Source organism: Cetorhinus maximus, chromosome 9 (assembly GCF_964194155.1).
Source record: "Cetorhinus maximus chromosome 9, sCetMax3.hap1.1, whole genome shotgun sequence".
Lineage (NCBI taxonomy): Eukaryota > Metazoa > Chordata > Chondrichthyes > Lamniformes > Cetorhinidae > Cetorhinus > Cetorhinus maximus.
Window position 1 is genome coordinate 90807546 of NC_135887.1, and position 21598 is coordinate 90829143.

The window sequence follows — 21598 nt, forward strand, 5'->3', positions numbered from 1 at the left end:
GGGCATAGATTTAAGGTAAAGGGCAGGAGGCTTAGAGGGGATGTGAGGAAGAATTTTTTTACCCAGAGGGTGGTGGGAATCTGGAACTCACTGCCTGAAAGGGTGGTAGAGGCAGAAACCCTCATAACATTTAAGAGGTATTTGGATGTGCACTTGCGATGCCATGGTATACAAGGCTATGGGCCTAGTGCTGGAAAATGGGATTAGAATAGTTAGGCACTTGTTTGACTGGTGCAGACTTGATGGGCCAAAGGGCCCTTTTCTGTGCTGTAGACCTCTATGATTCTATTTATTTTGCATACACCAGTTGATGATATATTTGTGGATTCAACATTCTGTAACAATATTTTGGATATTTTGTACTTCTACCAGAACATGAAATTTAAGGACTTGTAGGAAGTGAATGGTATGAAAATGAAACTGTGACATATCATTGTTGATTTGATAATTGGAATTTTTTTCATGGAGTGTTAAAAATGGGTTTTTATAACTTTTTATAGAAGTAATCTTGATGTACCATTTTTTGACCATAAAATATTAACCAATTTCAAAAATCTATCTTTGATATAGACATGATTGAACTGCAAGTATCTGATCTGTTTCATTGTAAGTGTGAGTCCTGTGAATGTGCACATTCAGAAGGAATCAGCTCCTCTGCACCGATCACCTGCAAGACTTACCAACTACTGGTGCACGTGTGAAGATCCTGCCAGAGAGAAAAGGCATATTAGGACTAACAAAATAAGAATTTTGCAAATGAATATTATGAAGATGATCATGTTTCAGTCGTGACTGAAATTCAGTCAACATGACTGAGTGTTTTATGATATATGTGCTGATGTTTAATTCTGTCACCAGGTAGCTGGGACGTCCCCATCTTCGATGGCCTGGGGTGCTGAAATGTCACTAAGCTCCGTTGTTTTCTCCTCTGTATTTATCACCTGTGAGATCTGCAGAGGCCCAGCTCCAGTTCTCTCCCTCTCCCTCCTGTTCTGCCTTCCCTTCTCCTGCACTGGGGTTAGAACAGATCTTTGTGTGATGGTAATGGCAGGTATTCACTTGGTGGGTGTAGTGCATTTGGTAAGGGCAACTATCACAGAGAGGCATCAAATTGCATAGGGATGAGGATGAGTGCCAATGTTGGATGGATGGATAGATGTGACTTGAGAAAGTGTATTAAAAGAGAAGATGGGTTTGCTTACATGGTAAGTGGGTGAAGTGGGTGTGAGAAATGATGTGTTAGAGTAGGCATGACAAGTCTGAGTGAAGGGTTTGGGTGATGTGGCAGCTGAATGTAGATGGGAGTGCAACTGTACTCATCTTTCCTGAACTGGAGGGTCATTAAAGTACTTCTTGCACTGAACCCAAAGCCTTGGCACAATACTCCTGCTGCTGACTTCCTGTGCCAGGTCCAGCCATGCCTTCTATGTGGCAGCAGCAGGTTTCTTCCTCCCATTGCTGGGGAAGTATATCTCTCTCTGACTTCTCATTCCTCACCCTAGCAACACTTTAAGAAAGGTGTGCTTCTGAGTGGCCTGAGTTCATGATAATCCTTCTCTCTCTCTTTGTTGGTAAGTTTTTAAGGTTCAGGAGTCACAGATTACCCAAAACAGGTGGTTGAGAACTCGTTATTGACTTTAAGCTGGTTTATTAAGTTTATTAAGAAGCAACAGTTGAGATATGATGCATAAGCTAAATAGATAGGAAAAGCATATAACCCTGACAGAAGAGAGCGGTTTACTGATCCCAAGGACAAATGGGTGAATGGCACAGAGTGAGTTTCCATCTCTGTAGCTTATGGCGGCAGAATTCTGCTCAGTAGCTGAAGTGTTAGGAAGCTTTTTTCCTCCACCTCTCCTGGTCTTCCTCTATCTGAAGATCAGGCAGTTTCCTGACAAGCACAGCCCCCTGCCCCTGAACACCTATTAATATATGTTAGTTCTCAGGACTGGTTGTTTACTCAATGTCAATCACTTTTTCAAACATTTCTAACCAATTAATACAGGACAGGTACTCAGGGTATTGGGGGAGGGGCCAATTCCCCCTTGTTCTTCATGTTAACTCAAGGTATTCTTTTAGTTTACCTCATGCTATCCATCTATCCACCCAGTGTTAGCACTTATCCTCATCCCTATGCAAGTGAGCACCCCCATTTTGAGCTGAAGTACAGTAAGCCATTCATCACACGGCCAGCCATAAGTCCAAAGGCCTGGACGACATACCAGCAGAATTATTTAAGATGGGAGGAGAATCGGTATTGCACAGGACGTTAAGAATATGCGTGATACCGTGGGAGACTGGTGATTGGCTGGAGGACTGGACTGATTCTACCTTTACCCCTCTTCCAAAAAAAAAAGGTGCCCTGAAACAGCACACAAATTATAGAACAATTGCTTTAATCTTCCATGCTAGTAAAATCTTGCTCAGGATCTTTCTGCAACTGATGTAGAAAAAGATAGAGAATGAGGTTGCTGATGAATGAGCTGGATTTTGACGTGGATGGGGAACCAGGGACCAAGTCACTAATCATCAAATTATAATGTGCAAAGTTCAAGAACATTAACAGCCAATATACAAGTGCTTCATTGATTTTGAGAACGCATACGATTCAGTCTCACACGATAAACTCTGACTAGCAACGTTAGACATGGGATAGCCACCATATTTAATCAACTTGCTATTCAAGCTTTATCATAAGCAATGAGCTCAGGTCAGAGTTGTTGACACCCTCTTACAATGATTCAGAATCAAAAAGGGTGTTAGACAGGCCTGTGTCCTCTCAACATATTTATTCAACATCGGAGCAGAAATGATTATGAGAAAGGTACTCGATGGATACAAAGGTGGGATACCGATTGGTGGGTGGCGAGTTTCAAATCTTCGATGTGGGAGGGGAGATGACATGACTTCAATGTGGTGATGACATGACTCTTGTGGCTCGCTAACTCAATCGAGGAGCTATAGGAGTTGGTGGATCGTCTTGATCAAGTTAACTGGAAATACAGTCTCCTGATCAATGTTGACAAGACAGAGGTGATGGGGATGGGTAGAAAGACCTGCAAGATTCTGATTAACAGAGTTCAGCTTGAACAGGTTGATACCTTCCACTATCTTGGGTCATTCATCCTGGAAGATGCAGAGCTTACTAAAAAAATTCGGGCTGGACTTAACAAAGGCCGTGGCCTTGGGAACTCCCTTGAAAGAGTATGGAGTAGACACAGCATCTCGATTACAATGAAAATTTGTCTTCTGAAAGCCCTTGTGTGGCCGGTGACAATGTATGGCTGTGAAAGCTGGACCATTAAGAAGAGTGACAAGGCTCGAATAAGAGCATTTGAAATGAAAGGACTCAGACGGATGTTACGTATGTCATGGTTGGCCAAGTGGGCCAGCCAGTGAGTGCTCGAGAAAGCTGGTGTTAAGAGGAACTTATCTGAGGCAGTGATATCCAGGAAACTCACATATTTTGGACACGTGATGCGAACAGGAGGGGAGTGTTTGGAAAAAGAGGCAAAGCAAGGCAAAACACCTGGAAAACATGCACACAGAAGGCCCAAGATGGCATGGATGGATAATATCAGAAGGTGGACTGGCCTCCCTATGGGACAAGCAGTGAGGGCAGTGGAGAATAGAAATCAAAGGAGAAAGATTGTTCATAGAACGGCCAATCCTCAGAATAAGGATGGATGAAAGACAAGGCAAGCTCTCATGTTGAGGGCCAATTGTTAACCCTCACCAGACACTTGTACAGCTAAGAGGGTATAGGACACTGTCCTATCGACGTCAACATGGACCATCCAAACCTGTTGACAGTTGACTGCACATGCCTGCAACCTTTTTGGTTTAGGGACAAAAAGTATGATAGGTTATTGAAAGGCTGTTCTAAAGTAAGATATGCATGTAGCAGTTTGAATGCACTTCATTGGTGTCACAAAAGGGGTTGTTGTTTATTAAATGCTGTACGCCTGTATGTGCCAGTGAAAGGCTTGATGGCTGGTACTAGCACGGTTGACTTTCGAAGTAGAAAATGTGCAAGAGTGTCACTCGGGCCAGAATTTTGAGGTTGTCGGATGGGCGCAGTGGGCGGGCTCAGGCGTGGCTGGGAAATGGCCCGCTGCCCGCGATCAGCCCCCCAAACCCGCTCTCAGCCTGGCTGGCCAATTAATGGCCGGCCAGCGTGAAAGGCGCGCTGAAATGCTCGGTGCTGCCAGGGTGGGGACGGGAAGAGGGCGAGCGCTGAAGTCAGCGCAGGCGCGGGGGAGTGCGGAAGGAAAGCTCCCTGAAGGCAGAGAGCTGCCTCAGGGAGCTGAAGAAATAAAAACCATCAAATAAAGATTTAAAATGCAGGAAAAATTATCCACACATCGGACTCACTCACCTAAACATATAGATTATAAAAATTCTGCCCAAAATTAATATCGAAACCTTATCCCACCCTTGGATGAGGTTTCCTCAAAAATCCAAAGGCTGCCTTGGCCGATTCACCATCCCGCTAACCGTAAAGTTAGACGGGCAGCGAAAAATCCAGGTTAATTAATACATTAATGGCCTTAATAGGCCTCTTAATGGTTAGTGGGTGCGCTGTGATTCTTACACGCACGCCCGCCGACCGAAATATCGCGTGAGTGCATGATGGCATCGGGACGCTCACCCGCTGTCATTGCATGTGATTTAATGCCCACGGGATGTAAAATTCTGCCCGAGGCCTTACATAGTGTCTGAGGCACCAACTCTGCTAGGAAACAAAGCATGATAGGCAATAGCTCGTTCACTTTCATTAAGTACCTGAAAATTGTTCTGTCCTGGCTCATCCATTCTTGAAGGTTGCCCTTAAGAAACCGTTCCTCCAAAATCTGTCATTCCATTTTGGAGAGGAGGGGTGAAAGGAGAAAATTGGACAGGAAACCATAGTGCGCATAAAAATCCTTGGTAATTAAATTCTTCCATCTCTTGCTCACAACCATCTTATGTTTATGTTAAGTATTTCCTGGTGGGCATGCTTCTTTTCTAGTCTCCAGGTACATATGCTGTGTGAATTAGGGCCAGGATTTTCAGCTCGGTGTGTGGGCGCATGCCTAACACGCCCGAGCATGAAATAGCACCGATGATGTCAGCTGAGTGTCCCGACGTCATTGCACACTTGCTTGATATTTTGGTTGGCAGGCGCGCAAGAGAGTCAGTAGTGCGCCCACCGAAAGTTAAGAGGCCTATTAAGGCCCTTAAGCAGCTAATTAAGTAGAACTTTTCGCTGCCTGTCCATCCTTACGGTTGGCGGCAGGCAAATAGGCCTTTGCATTTTTTGCAAATCTTCATCCACAGAAGAGTTGAGCTTTTCGACAATGAATAAAAATAAATACGATTTTTTAAACTCATTTTTAACATGTTCCTCTTCACATGACTGAGTCACATGTGGGTACATGTTTATATTACTTGTGAAATCTTCATTTTTCATTTTAAAAACCTTCAGCTCCCTGCGGCAGCTCTGTGCCTTCAGGGAGCTTTCAGTGAGCACAGCCCCGCGCATGCTCACACTTCAGCGCTCGCGCTCCTCCCGCTCCCACCCCGGCAGCACTGAGGCTCTTAGCGGGCGTTTCACACTGGCTGCCCATTAATTGGCCAGCCAGCGTGAAATTGCAGTGTGGGCCTGATCACGGGTGGCGGATCATTTCGCTGCTGCTCCCGGGCCCGCCCATCCGACAAGGGCAAAATCCTGCCCTTGGTGTCCGCTATAAATTTCATGATTTTAACTTGCCATATTAAATAGCTAATTCATTATATTCACCTCATCTGAATATTAAATTGTGTACGCTTTGACAAAAGAAGGAGCCTCTTACTATTATGCATGGAATCATGCCCATTGTTTTCACCCTAGCCAGTGTGAGGCAGTATTTTCTAATAACTTGGAGCAAATTTTACCCTTGGCGTGCGGGTGCACGCCTGACATGCCCGGGCGTGGAATAAAGTGCGTTGACATCGGCCGTGCGTGCCGATGTCGATGCACACTCTCGTGATATTTCGCTAGGAGGGCGAGCGGCACACCCGCCATTAGTTAAGTGGCCAGTAAAGGCCCTTGAGACACCAATTGTCTGTGACTTTACATAGTCCGTGCGATTTTCATGCCATCGCATGGGCAAAATGGGCAGGCCACAATTTGCAAAACCTCATCCACGAGCGGGATAAGAGGTTGTCAGTGGGCTTGGCAAAGTGAATAGTGAGTAGTTTTGGATATCAATTGCTGCTGCTTTCTTCTGTGAACATCATGGCTTACCCTGCACCTACAGAACAAATGAAGCATCCAGAGGCCAGATGCACAAATAAACATATCATTTACTACTGACTGACAAACATTGCAGAAATTAACATTGACCGGTGTTTTACATCACACCGTTAAAAAAAAACTGAAAAATGGGGAAACAAATATCACCCATGATCAGGCCGTGTTGTGTTTCAAGTGCTTTAAGTTTTCATTAGCAAGTGCTCCATCTGGGTGCTCCCCCCTTGCTGGCACCGGCATTGGAGACTGCGTGCTCACTCTGCCGTCTTGTTGGCCTTGATGACCTTTGCGGGCATCCTCTGGCCTGTGGAGCCTGCGCTGGCCTGGGTTGGGACCGGCCAGTGCCACGGCTGGCATCTCCCCAGTTGCCGCAGCCTCATTAGATGCCACGGTCACTGACAGAGGGGTGGAGGAGCTGCTGCCATCATCCAGAGCGCCCAGTGAGGAACCCACAGAGACAACATGCGCTTTGGACCTTCCTGCTCACAGTTGATGGGGGGACACCCAGCTGGGATACTGGGTGCCCAATCCATCTCCCACACTGACACTGACCAGCTGAGGTCATTGCTGGTGTGAGGGCTTGCAGGTCTGAGTGTGTCCCCAGGATCCCCTGATTGAGTCCCTGGAGCAGCCTCTCCATGAGAGTTGGCCTGGAGGAGGCATTGTGCTCGGCCATGAGGGTTAACGCAGTGCTTATGCTCCACGTGGACTCCTCCACAACAGACACACATTCCCTCATGTATCTCCACCAGATCCTCCCGCACACCCTGCTGGACATCCAGCAGCTGCTGCCTCAAGGACAACTCCAGAGGGACATCATCAGCCATCGACTGAACATGTTCCTGGTCCCTAGCAGTCCTCCGACTGCCGGTGCCCTGGGCATTCTCTGCCTCCACCTGAACCTCAAGCCAATGAACACTGAGATATTAGGCTGATGTTATGCCTACGAGGTGCTGGTATCTGCGCTGGTGCCTGCTTGACAGAGAGGGTGTGACGCAGATGCATGCTCAGCATGGTGGTCCTCAGGGTCAGAGGTGGGCCTTCAGGCTCCTCAGAATGAAGGATTGCTGGTGAGTCTAAAAGGGAGAAGAAGGACACATCATTATTTTTACTCATTAGATGTCAGTCAGCATGCCAGGCACCCTGATGAGACAGAGATCTGCATCATGGTGCCCTCGTCTTTCCATTATCAATGTGGATTCCAGGTTCAAGGCTCACATCAGTATGGAGACTACACTGTAATGGTTGCAAATAGCTACATTCCCACCTCAGTGCACTGCACTCTTACTTTCCTCTGGCACCCCAACCTCACCACGGCCGCTTGACCAAGGTGCATGGCGCCTCTCCAGTTCCAGGGCCTCCTGCTCACAGCGCGTGAGGATGAGGAGGTGTGGGGGTCCTCCACCAGTCGGTGAGCTCTCTGCATTGTTATGGGATGTTTTCTCCTGAGAGGATAGAGGATCATTGATTAGTCCATCCTCTACCTGCAACGTCATTGCAGCCTGGCCAACCCCACCTGGGGAACACCCGACTCAGTTGATTCATGACCCTGGAGCTGCAAGACACTCAGTCCAAGCAGCCAGGGCTCACCCCCTTAGCCAGATCCTGCCTCATTGACATTTGCCACTCACACTCTAACACCTCTGAGGTCCGCAGGGGAATGGCCAGATCTTACCTGTTCTCCAAAGTGACCCATGCCAACACTGTACTCACCCTTGCCGATCACAGGAGATCATTGAAGCGCTTCCAGCACTGCACCCATGTGTGCCTCACCACGTTGTGGCTGCTGACCCTGTGTGTCACCTCCTCCCAGGCCTTTATGATGAGGTGGGGGGCCTCATCCTCCCGTCCCTGGGGATAAGTGTTTCTCTCCTCGCTGCCACCTCCTCCAGGGGAGCTGCGAGGCACTTGTCTGAAAAACGCGGTCTGACTGCCCCACTGACCTGCCCTCTCACCTGCCAAGTCCACCCGCTATGGTCTCCATGCACAGGACTTCAGCGTCCTTTGATGGCAGCCTTCCAGGGGCTGCCAAGGCTGCCTTTGAATCGGCCACCGGGTCACCATGGCAGACATTAAGCCCGTGTCCCTGCCCGCCCCTTCGCGCTCATTCACAGGCCACATCTCACGTTGGGTGGACCTTCATTGGCCTGCCTGCATAAAATTGTGGTGTGCTGCTGATCACGGGTGGCGGTCGGCTTCCAGACCCCCCCTCGCCGAGTACCCGCACCAAGGGTAAAATTCTGCCCCTTGTGTATGACACTGCTATCTGTGCATTTTATTAATACATTTGAATTATGACAGAAACTGTGCAGACACAAAAGAACAACAAATGCACTATATTTTACTTTTTGAGCAAAGCTTGGCAAAGGCTCAGATTGATGAGAGAAGGCTATATTTAATCCCCAGAGAAAGCCAAACTTAGGAACAAGGAAATGTCAAATGACAGCATCACTTAATATAAGGCAAAAAATTCAAGAAGCTAGCAGAGGATTCTCACTTAGTGTAAATGCATGGGGCTTAAAGGAGAGGCGAAAACCTAACAGTCAGATGCTGCCAGAGTTGCTGAGTATTTCCAGCATTTTCTGTTTTTTGTCTTATTCATTGGTTGACTGAAGCTTGTCAGCTTAGTTCAATTGATATGTCAGCTTGGTTCATTAGTCATTTGTATTTCGAGAAGTTGGAGTCAGAAGGTTGGGATCTCAAGCCCCAGTCCATGGCTTGAACTTATAATGTGGGTTCACCCTCCAGTGCAGTACAAAGGGAGTGTTGTATTGTTAAAAATATTGTCTCTTTGATGAAATGTTAAATTGAGCCTTTTTGAGTGGCTCAAGTGGACTTTTTAAAAAATGTGTTCATGGGATGTGGATGTCGCTGGCAAGGCCAGAATTTATTGCCTATCTGTAATCCCCCTGGAGAGGGTGGTGGTGAGCTGTCTCCTTGAGCCGCTGTAGTTCTTGTGGTGTAGGTACACCCACAGTGGGAAGTTCCAGGATTTTGACCCAGAGAAAATGAAGAAACGACAATGCATGTCTAAGTCAGGATAGAGTGTGACTTATGGGGAACTTGCAGGTGGCGGTGTTTCCATATGCTTTCTGCCTTGGTCCTTTTAGGTGCTAGAGGTCGTGGATTTCAAAGAAGAGTAGGGAATTCTCATATAAAAGCAAAAAACTACGGATGCTGGAAATCCAAAACAAAAACAAAAATACCTGAAAAAACTCAGCAGGTCTGTCAGCATCTGCGGAGAGGAACACAGTTAACGTTTCGAGTCTGTATGACTCTTCAACATATCTAAGTAAAAATAGAAGAGAGGTGAAATATAAGCTGGGTTAAGGGGGGGGGGCGGGGGTGGGGGGACAGGTAGAGCTGGATAGAGGGCCAGTGATAGGTGGAGATAACCAAAAGATGTCACAGACAAAAGGACAAAGAGGTGTTGGAGGTGGTGATATTATCTAAGGAATGTGCTAATTAAGGGTAGAAAGCAGGACAAGCAAGGTACAGATAGCCCTAGTGGGGGTGGGGTGGGGTGAAGGAATCAAAAAAGGCTAAAAGGTAGAGATAAAACAATGGATGGAAATACATTTTAAAATAATGGAAATAGTTGGGAAAAGAAAAATCTGCATAAATTATTGGAAAAAATATGGGGGGATCGGAAAGGGGGTGGGGATGGAGGAGAGAGTTCATGATCTAAAATTGTTGAACTCAATATTCAGTCCGGAAGGCGTAAAGTACCTAGTCGGAAGATGAGGTGCTGTTCCTCCAGTTTGTGTTGAGCTTCACTGGAACAATGCAGCAAGCCAAGGACAGACATGTGGGCATGAGAGCAGGGTGGAGTGTTGAAATGGCAAGCGACAGGGAGGACTGGGTAATGCTTGCGGACAGACCGAAGGTGTTCTGCAAAGCGGTCACCCAGTCTGCGCTTGGTCTCTCCAATGTAGAGGAAATCGCATTGGGAGTAATGAATGCAGTAGACTAAATTGAGGGAAGTACAAGTGAAATGCTGCTTCACTTGAAAGGAGTGTTTGGGCCCTTGGACGGTGAGGGGAGGGGAAGTAAAGGGGCAGGTGTTGCACCTTCTGCGGTTGCATGGGAAGGTGCCATGGGAGGGGGTTGAGGTGTAGGGGGTGATGGGGGAGTGGACCAGGCTGTCCCAGAGGGAACGATCCCTGCGGAATTTCGCCATGGCGGGTGAAGGGAAGATGTGTTTGGTGGTGGCATCATGCTGAAGTTGGCGGAAATGGCGGAGGATGATCCTTTGAATGCGGAGGCTGGTGGGGTGATAAGTGAGGACAAGGGGGACCCTATCATGTTTCTGGAAGGGAGGAGAAGGCGTGAGGGCGGATGCGCGGGAGATGGGCTGGACACGGTTGAGGGCCCTGTCAACCACCTTGGGTGGAAAACCTCGGTTAAGGAAGAAGGAAGACATGTCAGAGGAACTGTTTTTGAAAGTAGCATCATCAGAACAGATGCGATGGAGGCGAAGGAACTGAGAGAATGGGATGGAGTCCTTACAGGAAGCGGGCTATGAGGAGCTCTCGTCTGGACCTGGAAAAATTTATTAATTTTGCTTCCAATTTCCACCCCTCCATCATTTTCACATGGTCCATCTCTGACACTTCCCTTCTCTTCCTTGACCTCTCTATCTCAATTTCTGGTGATAGACTGTCCACCAATATCCATTACAAGCCTACCGACTCCCACAGCTACCTCGACTACAGCTCCTCACACCCCGCTTCCTGTAAGGTGCAACACCTGCCCCTTTATTTCCCCTCTCCTCACCGTCCAAGGGCCCAAACACTCCTTTCAAGTGAAGCAGCATTTCACTTGCACTTCCCTCAATTTAGTCTACTGCATTCATTGCTCCCAATGAGATTTCCTCTACATTGGAGAGACCAAGCGCAGACTGGGTGACCGCTTTGCAGAACACCTTCGGTCTGTCCGCAAGCATTACCCAGACCTCCCTGTCACTTGCCATTTCAACACTCCACCCTGCTCTCATACCCACATGTCTGTCCTTGGCTTGCTGCATTGTTCCAGTGAAGCTCAACGCAAACTGGAGGAACAGCACCTCATCTTCCGACTAGGCACTTTACAGCCTTCCAGACTGAATATTGAGTTCAACAATTTTAGATCATGAACTCTCTCCTCCATCCCCACCCCCTTTCCGATTTCCTCCCACCTTTTTTTTGGAATAATTTATATAGATTTTTCTTTTCCCACCTACTTCCATTATTTTAAAATGTATTTCCATCCATTGTTTTATCTCTACCTTTTAGCCTTTTTTGATTCCTTCACCCCACCCCACCGCCATTAGGGCTATCTGTACCTTGCTTGTCCTGCTTTCTACCCTTAATTAGCACATTCCTTAGATAATATCACCACCTCCAACACCTCTTTGTCCTTTTGTCTGTGACATCTTTTGGTTATCTCCACCTATCACTGGCCCTCTATCCAGCTCTACTTGTCCCACCCCCCCTTAAACCAGCTTATATTTCACCTCTCTTCTATTTTTACTTAGTTCTGTTGAAGGGTCATTCGGACTCGAAACATTAACTGTGTTCCTCTCCGCAGATGCTGCCAGACCTGCTGAGTTTTTCCAGGTATTTTTGTTTTTGTTTAGGGAATTCTCATATCTTGGTCAACATTTTTAACTCAACTAACAGTTTGTTTTTTTATGGGATTTCACTGTGCAGAGCAGCAATCACTAAAGCATTTTCAGACATTTCTAAAAGCTCATGAAGTAAATGCAAGCCTTTCTTTCTTTTGTGGCTGTACAATAATATGCTTCTGTGAATTGGTAGAAGATTGAAGGGTGTTGGTCTGAAGCTGATGCTGATCCATTGATCACAGTTAATGAAAATGCCCCACTCTAATACGGCTGATATTAGTTGATAAGAAACTGACTGCTGGATACAATCTTTTAATGGGGAAGATTTCTCAGACACTAGTTGATTGTACTATTCTTAAAACAGAAATAATGATTTTTGGCTGGCATAATGGTTTCATTTTCATTATGGTGCCTCTATTAACTTTCTTCAAATGCACCTGAAATCAGACTAATTGGTGCGAAGACATTATATTGAAGTATTCGTTTAATGAACATAATGCCTGTAAACTGTACTATTTTTGAATTTTCTCTGATTAAAATTGGGTTGTTGGAATATTCAAATTTAGAACTTTCGCAATAGAACTCAATGATTATATTTGAATGATCCTATCCTATGGATTAATCAGAATACAGGGAAACACAAGCCTCATCAAAAAGCCATGTGATTATACTTAGTTTCATTTCTAAATTATTTTTGTACATACAAAAATAATGAACAGTAATCACAAAAGCTTTGCGATCTCTGAAAATAAAACACTTTAAATTCAAATTTATTTCATATCAGAGCTATAATGAGGTTTCAATGTTTAATAAAAAAAATGTGTGATTAGAAGTGTCCTAGATTTGATTGTTGCTCTTGGCTGAATGAATTGATCTATGGCTGCTACAATTGGATTCAGCACGAAGCAAGGAAAACCAGTCTTCCGTCAATGCTGAACCTTGGTGCTGCTTTGCAGCTGAATATTTTGCCGACACTTATTATCCAGGTTCCTTTCTGAAAGGATGTGATGAGGGATCAGAAAGCGAAGACAGCCCATGGAAACAGATCCCAACAATGAGCCAACCCCTTCTGGGGGAAATGGGAAAGGAAAAAAATAATAGAAAAAGCATGCTATTTGCTTACATTTTATTTTTAAGGCAATACAGTGACAGTAGGCTAATACGAGAACTGCTTTCTATTACACATACATATCATTTTTTGGCTTGAAGGAGAAGCGGAGTGTGTAACTAAATCTTTTATCATCCTTTATCTAGTACTCCTATGTAGAGCAGCCCCTGAGGCTTCAGCAGAGTTAGAGGTAGGCTACTCATTTCCTTGCTCTGACTGCTCAGATGCTTTTATCATCTGGATTTTGGAGCTATGCAGAAACAGGTTCAGCAGTTAGGGACAGGAGGCAGCATTTAGGGATGAGAAGTGGAAGTACTTTGAGAAGGGTCACCACTTTCATGTATTCTTTTTCTACCTTCTCACTCATGACCAGCCCACACTCCCTGCTAGCTAAGAGCAGGAGAGAACTTTGCTGCACTTAACAAGTCATTGATGAAGGACGGCATGCACTCATTTTCTGTCTACATCTGATGGTCCCTGCAGGTGACCACCCTTTCCAAGGACATAGACAAGTGCAAAGGCCTGAAACATTATGGCACTTTTGCTAGAGATGGGCTCCTTCAATCTCTCTCCATATATGTAAAGTGCCTCTGGAAATGTTACCAGAACGTCACATATTTTCTTCCGCTGCTCCGGCAGAGTCTACTTCTTCAATGGCTCCCAAAGCTTAGCATCTATACCTAGCTAAGCAAAGCTTGGAGGGTCCTGTGCCCTCTAATGGAGAGACTCTACTGCTGGATCTGTCTTCACCACCTGTTCTTGCTCATTGGTGGTGCGTGTTTCACCATGTAACAACTCATTATCTGACTTAGCATCTCCATCAGATATATTTGAGCTAGTGGAGGGTGTGCATAGGTCCTGTGATGTGGCTTCCTCAGAGCAGGTGACCTCCTCTGAGGAGTTTAAACCCTCATCCAGCACAAGCTACTGAGGGGCACTTGTAGGACTTGTGGGAGATGAAAGACATGAATTAGAACTGATAAGGTGGGAGTGTTCTAAGTCAATAGTGTGCCTCCTCCACAGCTGTCAAGGTGGAGATGACTGGAGAGCTACCTCTGGTTCTTTGTCTCACCCTAGTGTTCAGTGTTCTTTTCTCCTACAAGGCGAGAATGAAGAGACCTATGATTGTGAGAAATGGAATGTTTTAAGAGGATGGATGGACAATATTTGTGGAGGGTGACTGTGAAAGATGGGTGCATCATTGCTATAAGATGAGGGTGAGTGTCAGAGTTGGCTGGTCAGATGGAGATATGAGAAGGTGCATAGACGGAGAGAAACAGGAACACTGACAAAGTGTGTTGACCTGAGAATGATGTGCAGGAGAAGGCTGGGGATGGAAGAACATGGAGTTTGTATTTAAATGTGGCATGCCATTCGCCTCTCCTGCTCTGGTCAGAGCATTGAACCTCTTGTGGCACTATATCTAGGAACCAAGAAGACCAATGCAAATGCAGTGGCTGGATTAAAAAGCCACTGACAAATGCGCTGCTCAATCTTTTGTGATCCTGAAACATTGCTGATCTCCTCCACCGCAAGTGGCTTTGATAGTTAAAACTCAGCGCACTCTGTTTGCCCAGAGTTCAAGATTGACTAGTTGGCTACGTGTATGTTGAGATCTCTTATAATATAAGGCCTTCTGGCCTGAGGGAAACAGAGCAGGGTAGATTTTTTTATTTAAGTGCTTTGGTTCTAGGCTAGAGGGAAAGATTGCAAGCCCTTCATAGAACCGTCTAATTTTCATTCCAATAATTTCAAAGAATAAAGGTAAGGCTGTTTCTATAAAAGGTGGGCACCATCCTACCAGATTACTGTTCAGGTGAAAGTGAAAATCTACCCAAATAAGCCCTCATTTTGGAGTGACTTCCCCAAAGATATTCAAGGGCAGAATTTTCTGGTAGGCGGGCGGGTGGAATGGGAGCGGGTGTGGGCGAGAGCAGACCAAAGCTGCTGCAGCCTTTCAAAAGCTGTGAATCATGGCCAATGGAAGGGCTCTCCAGACACTGCTGGTGAGCAGGCCAGGCAGGAGGGTAGGGCCGGGGGGGGGGCACTGTGCCCCTCGTTTTTCTGACGATTGCGTTGTTGCCCTCCTCGAGGAGGTGGCAGCACAGCGGGAGGTCCTCGTACCCCAGGATGGGAGGAGGAGGCCCCCCCGCGTGACCACACGTGCCTGGGAGGAGGTGGTGGAGGTGGTGAGCTCCCGCGACGTGGTACGACACACCTGGATCCAGTGTCACAAGCGCTTCAACAACCTGTTACACTCAGGAAGGGTGAGTACCATGTTGGCATTGGTCAGTTAATCCAGCAGGTAGGCTTTCCACCCTAGTGCCCCCCGCTGCCCTCCAAGTCTGAGTGTAGTGACTACATTGAATCATTGACGGCATGTGTCCTTCGCTGGGTGGGCCAACAGATATTGCCCATGCCGAGGTCACCCTGAGAGGGTGGTGATGAGATGGGATCTGCTCTCGCAGCATGTGGTACACTGAGACCCACATTACTGTTTTGGGGGAAGCCTGGAGGAGCTGCAACCAGGGTCAGTGCTGGAACTCCAGGACATGTCAAAGTCACGGTGATGACATGCTGGGAGGGGAGCTTCAAGGTGGCGTGGCAGCGATCGATCTGCTGCACTCTGCGCTCCATGTGCTTGCGCCTCCTTTCTATGGAAGCGTGGTGCCTAATGCGATGTAGGCAGCATTTGGCCAAGGGGCTGGGTACAGGCCTAGCATCTTTGTGTGTGTGTTCAGCAGCAGCAGGGTGAGCAGACACTGGAGCCCTGCAATGTCCCACTCTGGTTGGGGTGGACCGTGTGCAAAAAGAGTCCAGGTACAAGTGGCACAAATCAATGCTCTTCTCTCCTTTTCAGGAGAAGAATGCACATAATGCCGCTGAGCAGGTGAGGACTGGCGGAGGGCTGGCTCAGGTGGTGATGCTTACCCAGTTTGAACAGGAGGCTCTAGATCTGGAGAGGCGTCATGTGCCCAGGTCCACTGGTGTTGGTGAGGCTAGGCTGCCACGGGCAGGTATGTATGCCCAGCAGTGAGTTCACCATAGTTCTCCCAGCAGCCATGGCAGTGCTGAATGTTCAGTGATTGAAGTTTTCAACATGGCTTGACTATTGCTTATGGCAGGATGAGCGCATAATGATCCAGGGGACAGGGATACACATTGACATTGTCTCCATGTTAACTGATCAAATGTCCTTGTTCTTCCTTTCAGCATCAGCGGAGCAGGGCCGGGAGGAGGAGCAGCAGATGCCCCCTCTCACACCTGAGGGCTCTGAAGTCTCGGACTCACCAGCGTCACACCACCTCTGTCAGGCAGGCACCAGCGCAGATACTAGCGCCTCGGTGGGAATTAGAACATTGGCTAGTGTCCCGGGGTACAGCGGTGAGGGCACTTCACTATCGCTGGAGGAGCTGACAGAGACAGAGAGTGCCCATGGTGCCAGCAGTCGGAGGACTGCAGGGGACCAGGCACATGCTTAGTCGGTGCCTGATGATGTGCCTCTGGAGTCGTCCATGACACAGCAGCTGCAGGAAATGCAGCCGTGTGTGCGGGAGCTTCTAGGGGAGATACATGAGGCTATGCTTGGCTTGGTCTCCGTGGTGGAGGAGTCTACGCGCACCATCGCCGATGCAATGAGCCTCATGTCTGAGCGCCATGCGTCCTCCATGGAGAGAGTGGCGACTCTCATGGAGAGGCTCCTCCAGGAGACCAATCAGGGCTTCCTGGGGATGTGCTCGGACCAGCAGGCCCTCATATCAGCATTGACCTCAGCTGGTCAGTGGCAGCTTTGGAGATGGTCTGGGCACCAAGTTTCCCAGCTAGCTGCCCATCCATCCACGGTGAGCAGGGAGGTCTGAACCAACCTCACGTCGGTGCAGCAGCTGCCTGTCGTCTCTGTGGGCTCCTCTCAGGGCGCTCCAGATGAGGGTGGCAGCTCCTCCGCCCCTCTCCCAGTGACCGTAGCATCCGGTGAGGCTGCAACGACTGGTGAGATGCCAGCTGTGGAACTGGCAGCTCCCTCCCAGGCAGGCCCAGCACAGGCTGCACGGGCCAGAGGACGACCGCCAAGGTCATCGAGGCAAACAGGACAGCAGGTTCAGCAGGCTGTCTCAGATGCCACTCCCAGCGATGGGGCAGCACCAAGACATAGCACCCGAAAACGTAAACATGAGGCACCTTAGGCACACCATGGGTTTATCACTGGTGCTTTTGTGTTGGCCCGCAATGAGGTCTTTATGAGTTGGTGTGATGTTTAACATCTTTGTCATCTTGTTCTCCTGAGTTCCTTTTGTTATAATGTTAAATTCAGGCATGTCACCATGGCTGAGGGTGCCTATTTTCCTCTGCAGGTGGATGGTTACCAATAATGTTATGAGTGATTTATGGGACATTCAGCTTTATTGACAAGGTCCTTAGTTAATGTTCCTATCCAGGCAGATTTTGCACTTAGGTATCGAGTATGGAGCCTGCAGCCCAAGCTTGTCCTGGAGGTCCATATGTGGTGTGCTAGCTGAAGGGTTATTGGATTAATGCCTCCCCGGTGTCCCTGCTTCCCTGGAGTATGCCCAGGACAGTGTCTACCCCCTCAGCATTTCCCTGTGCATGCTCATCCTCAGACTCACTGCTGGATTCATCGTGTGCAGCCGCAGCCACTGCATCGACAACTTTATCGTCCATAGCGTCTCCCCTTTCCAGCGCAGGATTGTGGAAAGTGCAGCATGCAACCACTATAAGCGACACACGATCTGGGGGGGTACTGGAGTGTGCCCCCTGAACGTCCAGGTATCGGAAGCATATTTGCAGATGACCGATGGCTCTCTCCACCACAGCCCTTGTGGAGGCAAAGCTCCTATTATACCGCTGCTCAGCTTCTGTTCTTGGATGGCAGAGAGGCATAATGAGCCACCTTCTGAGGGGATAGCCCTTGTCACCCAGCAGCCATCCATCCAGCCGAGCCAGAGCACTGAAGAGCCCCGGCTCCTGGGAGTGTCTGAGGATGTAGGCATCGTGGGAGCTGCCTAGGTAGCTTGCACAGATTTGAAGAATCAGCACCCTGTGATCACACACTATCTGCACGTTCATGGAGTGGAATCCCTTCCTGTTGACGAAGGCACCGAGCTCACATGCTGGTGCCTTGATGGCCACATGTGTGCAGTCAATTGCGCCCTGGACACGGGGGAAGCCAGCAATTGCCGCAAAGCCTCTGGCTCACTGTGTCTGGCTGGCCTGGTCCCAATGGTAGTGGATGAAGGTCAATGCACGCTTAAACAGAGCGTCTGTAACGTGCTTGACTCAAGTGTGGACAGCTGATTGGGAGACACCACAAAGATCACCCACCGACCCCTGGAAGGAGTCAGAAGCATAGACATTGAGGGCAGCTGTGACCTTTAGAGCCACTGGCATGGGGTGTCCACCCACACAGTTAGCAGAGATCTCAGGCCCAATCATCTGACAGATATAGTTGTCTTTCTCCCTTGAGAGACGGAGTCTCCTTCGGCACTGCACTTCAGACATATTGAGGTAGCTGCTTCGCCGCCTGCATACCCTGGCAGCAGGATAGTGGCGTCTTCTGCGGTCCCTTCTGCCTTGGACTACCCCTTTTGCTTGCGCCTGTCCTCCCAAAGGTGGCTCCCCTGGAGGCTGAATGTGCACTCATGGCCTCCTCCCCCTTCTAGCCCTCCCTTCCTCCTCAGAGGAGGTGCCTTCAGTGGAGAGTTCAACTCCCATTTCCAGGCTAAGGAAAGGCTTTTTGAAACCTGCAGGCCCAAAAAAGATTCTAAACTGCAAAGTGCTGACCTGAAGGTTGTGAGTCCAGACCAAGCAGCTGGTATGCGTTTTGAAGTATTGCAGATCACACAGGCAAGTATCAGTAACTTTTAAAAATAAATATTTGACAGAGCATACTCACGACCCCACTCACCCCTCTTATCCCACCCTTGGATGAGGTTTATTCGAATGTCCTACCCACCTGTCCATTGTGCCCGTGCGACGACCCGAAGATCACACGGGTGACGAAAAATCGCCATCAATTGGCGCCTCAAGGGCCCTAAGTGGCCCATTAATTAATGGTGAGCACGCATCGGAGATCATCATGTGCCTGCCCAACGAAATATCGCGATGGCATGTGATGACTTTGGGACGCTCGCCTGACATCATCACGTGTCATTTTACACGTCGGCATGCGGGTCCCGCCCCTTCACACCAACGGGAAAATTCTGCCCAAAGAGTTTTATGTCCTCCCAGACCTGAAGCATCCATTCTGAGTACCTAAGCTAGCTGCCAATATCACATCCCATCATCATTTCACTGAGAACAAAATTTTGCTCACTATGAGGTTCTTTTTTTTAAAAAAAAGAGGTTTCCATTGTATCAAAACATTTTGGTATGAAGTGATGCAGCATAATTTTCTGTTGAACTGTAAGTTGATTGAATATAATTGCAAATGTTATTAGCGCATTGTAGATACTCAAAGGTGGGTGTCTTTTGACTGCCCCAGTGATTACCAAATTGAGTTCATGAAGCAAACAATGTTCATTTTTGTCATTAACATACCACATGACCTTCACTAGCTGTGAGCCATTGTCAATCACTCTCATTCCCACAAAAGTATTAATAGATTTGCTTGTCAAGGTGTGCCTGAATAAACTAGAAAATATTGATCCCTCCATGTCTTGCAAATGTATAGCAGGGCTAGACTGAAAGAATGATCACTGGTATGAGGCGTGAAAGTGACCCAGTGTGCATTCAGACACAGAGGTGCATGCAATGCCAATCTGCTTTATATGTCATGTGTGAAAATAAATTACACTGATACCTTCTTTATGAGGAGCATAACCTTTCCTTTAGCAGCTTAATGGATATAGAGAATATTTGGATGTATAAAAGGAAATGGTAAAACAAAAGATAGTACATCTTGGTTAAAAAAGCTTAATAATCTCCTGAAGTCTTAATTTTTAATAACAGGATATGACTCCAGATTCGAAGTAATTATTTAACTTATCAGCTGTGCTGCCTGTACAGATGGTTTATGGTTTTGTAAGATTTTTCCTGGTCCCCATTGTGCAATGGTTAAATAATTAAATTTGCTTTCCCTTTTCAAGCATTTCTGCGGCATGGCTAGAGAAAGGTTCACATCGTGAAGAAGGATCAGTGTTACTGGTTGAATGGGTACAATATCCTTTTTCAACAGTGCACCTTATATCTTTCTGAGTTATACACAAGGTCTAATATTTAGGTTCAGTGTCACTGACCAGTTTTGTAAGTCAACCTTGTGCCCATTATGAACTGAATTCTGTCTTTATCTGACCAATACTAGATAAGGGTAACAAGAGCAGGGGAACATACAGAAAACATTTGTCACTGTACACTGGCTGACTGGGATGTGATCCTATATAGTCTTCTTCATCCAGCAGTTTGAATACTCTGCCAAACCAGGCCTCAGGCTAAAAACCAACTGGTGAATGAACAGTATTCTGCATATTTACAGTAGCTGCATATTTAGCTTTGCTATATTAGGTACAATTGGACAACTCCCTAAGCTACCTTTAAGCATTCGATGATGGCAGTGTACTACTAATGAGTCAAGGCCGTACCAGTGAGTTACTGATTCAGCAAACTAATAAGATCCAAAAAAAATCATATTTAAAACTTTGAGTCCCAGATCTGCCCATGAAAAGACTACAGTGAACCATTAACCCTGCCTCTTCTCATAGGTTTGCTACTACAGCTGTCAATCAGGCTGGCTTGATTCTATAATCTGAGCCAAATAACTTGAACCATTTGAACTGTGAATATAATAGAGCATACAACATTAGGAAATCATCTTTTTTTTTACAGAGAGTGATTGCCATTTCCAATGTTCAAACAGAGTTAATGATTATATGCCAAATATAAAATTCTCGTGGGCCAGTGGGTTTTAAATGAAATTCTTTTGTTATATAAACAATTAAATTGTTAAACTCCCTTTTATTTCATAGGATTCAAAACACAAATGCCCATAATTGATTTTGATCTGCAAAACTAAAATGTGCAGACCTGCACCATACAGAATCAACTGATAGAAATCAATATTAGTGCTTTACAGCCAACTGTAGCCAACATTACAGAACCTAGCTGATAAACTAAGACATTCAAAACTGCTTAGTTTGTGTCACAATGTGCACTACTTGATGGGCATCCTTGGACCTCTGCCTAGGCCAAGGGGTTTCGAGGAGATCTAGCTCATTCCACCATCTCTAACTTCATGTGAACTTCATGAATGATCAAAGCCATTGATATTCTGCAGCAGCACTGGTCATTACACCACAAAGGCAACATTAAAAATGTAATTCAATATTACTTTTATTTCAGATGTTTGTTTATGTGTCAAACCTAGCCAGTAAAAACAATGTGCAATCGATTTGCTGGAACAGAAGTGTTGGAATGTTATACCCTGATGCAATACTAAGGGTGCAGTTGCATTTCCATTGTACAGTGATGCAAAATTGGCAGCATAGCTCAGTAGTCAAATCCCTATCTGACTCTAGAACAGAGAAGTACTAGCCCCCTCCCTTGACCAACTTCCATGACTCTCCTATGGATTAGACTTGATACCAGTTAGAATATAACT